Below are 2,414 nucleotides of genomic sequence, written 5' to 3'. Positions count from 1 at the left end.
CGTACACGTTGATGAGCCTAATTGGCTCTCCCACCCACGAGCCGTCTATGACCAGAAGACGGCCACAGACTAGCTCATGGATGGAGTCAACCGCGAAGCGCCCACCCCTGACAAGAATGGCTACACCTGCAGACTTACAATCCCCACCCCCGGACAAGTAGGAGGGACCGAGGGTCCACTGGGTGGTCAGATGGGTGTACCTCCTCAGAGGAGGAAGTGCGCACTCCTGGAGCATGTAGACATCACTCTGCTGAGTGGCAAGAAATGTCAGTGCCGCTTGCCGTCTAGATGTATCCTTGATACTCCTCACATTAATGGAAAAGATTGAGATCTCTGCCATAATGAAAAAGGGTATGAGGTCTAGTCAGCAAGGGACCGAACTTACCTCCCCGGAGGGGGGTCTTCCGTTGCCTCCTCTGCTTGTCCTGTTTTCTTCTCGGACAGACTGAGCTCCTCCAGGACAGCATCCATCATTGTCTGGGAGATGGTGACGTGGAGGTCGGAGGGGAGGTCAGGTTCAGGGTTGGCCATGACCTCCACCTCCCCCCCACGTCCTCCTCCTCTCCTGCTGACTCGAGGTCCTCCACTATTGGCTCTGGTCCCTCGCTTTCGTGCTGGTCGCCAGTGGGCCTTTTAGTGGAGGAAGCGGGTTCCTCTGCTGTTGGACTCCTAGGCTTCCGTTTCCGGCTTCCTGAGGGTCCACTGGTGGGGGTGGAAGGGAGGGTGGGGAAGTCCTCCAGGGAGGACAGGTCCGGGGTGGGTGGGGAGGGTCTCCTCCAGCGCAGAGGTGGTGGGTGGGGGTGTGCTGGAGGCAGGGGCTGGGGCAGGGGTCTGGGCTGGGGCCTGGACAGGGGTGGGGGTAGGGGTGGGGGTGGGCTTACCAGTCTTCTTCCATGGTTCTTTTTCCGGCTGCTTCTTCCTGGTGCTGGCGGATGGCTTGCCCTGGATCAGGATGCCAGCGTAGGACCGGGACCGCTGGGGGCAGTGTTTAAACACGTGCTCAGCCGCTCCGCAGAGGTTGCAGGCTTTGGACCTCGGACAATCCTTGGTCTCGTGGCCTGTGACCCTACAGAACCTGCAAGCAAGTTCTTTGCAGTCCTTCCCCATGTGTCCGGTGTTGCTACACCTGTTGCAGGTGAAGGGTATACCGGGGTAGAAAAGGATGCCTGCAGAGTTGCCCAGGGAGAAGCATGGCTGCAGGTGCAGGATGTCCCCCGAAGGGTCCTTCCTGAACTTGCAGAGTACTGACCACTTACCTATCCGGAAGCCGTTGGCATCGAGGATTCGGACAGGGTCCTTCACCACGGTGCAGAACCTCTGGAGGTAAGTGACTATATCCTTACCTGAGGTATGGGGGTTCCTCATGGCCACCGTCACCCACTTCTCGTCCCGTGTTATGGGGCAGTTCGCAGCGAACTTACGAAAAGGGGATTCAGGACCACTCGCCTTGACCATATCCCAGTACCTTCTGCAGGCCTGGAACGACACAAAAGTTATAAAAAATATACCTCTTGTGAAGGCCTGCACCGAAAGCGTTTCCGCTTTGCTGAACCCCTGCTCCAGGATCATCTTCTTTCCGAAGATCTCCGGGGTCATGTCGGGGACCCTTCCGTCCACCTCCTTCAGCTGCAGCACGACCGCCTGCTTCATCCAAGACTCCAGGGTAGGGAGCCCGTCTGCAGGGGGGGAGGGCTTGGCTGGCGCCGGGCCGGGTTAGGGGTGGATGTTGAGGCTGCGACATCCTCGGGGGTCTCGGAGGAAGTGGCTGGAGCGGGGTTCCTTTTGTTCTTTCCGGTCTTCCCGGTCTTTCTATCGCTCTTCCCCATCGTCTTGGAGATGGAAGTCGCTTCAGGTGTTCTTTCGGCGGCTTCCTTCTGGTTTCCTCGACGTCTTCGCTCTGAAGCCTTTATAAAGGCTCTTGCATCTACTGCCCGGAGGTAGTAATGCGGAGGAGGGGGGGAGGAGGGAAGACCACAATCTCGTTCCTTGTGGGGGCTAAGCCTCTGGCCCAATAGCAGCAAGTAGGTGAAGCTGAATTTAATCAACGATCCTACAAGGCCGAGCAGAGGGTACCCCACAAGGACCTAATGGCTTGGATAGATACAAGTGGTTCTCAACGTCCTAGCTGTGAAGCAGAGACACCTCTAAGGGCTATAGTCGATACTACACTTGATCTTAGCCAAAAGGCCGAGAAGCGATACATTACATTATTATTATTATTATACACGATTTGTGTAGCGCCAACAGTTTACGCAGCGCTTTACAATGTATAGGGGGGACAACACAATTACATGTAGCGGGGATATAATGGTGTATTAATGCAATAAATGTGAAATACAATCTAAATCTATGGACAATGTATTCACTAGTATTGGATGCCATCTAGTAACTAAAAACTGGAACTGGACCTTAGC

The 2,414-nt window shown here is 55.5% G+C and overlaps 1 pseudogene; it reads right to left on the bottom strand.

The window, feature by feature from the left end:
- Window positions 1-2,047: 2,047 nt before the first annotated feature.
- Window positions 2,048-2,199, bottom strand: LOC143990647 (U2 spliceosomal RNA; annotated as a pseudogene).
- Between the last annotated feature and the right edge of the window lie 215 nt (window positions 2,200-2,414).

This window comes from Lithobates pipiens, unplaced genomic scaffold (genome assembly GCF_037356315.1).
Source record: "Lithobates pipiens isolate NorthernLeopardFrog02 unplaced genomic scaffold, aLitPip1_a1.2 Scaffold_18, whole genome shotgun sequence".
In the NCBI taxonomy this organism is placed as follows: Eukaryota; Metazoa; Chordata; class Amphibia; order Anura; family Ranidae; genus Lithobates; species Lithobates pipiens.
The sequence above is the reverse complement of the archived record's forward strand: the minus strand, read 5'-3'. Positions and strand labels throughout refer to the sequence as shown.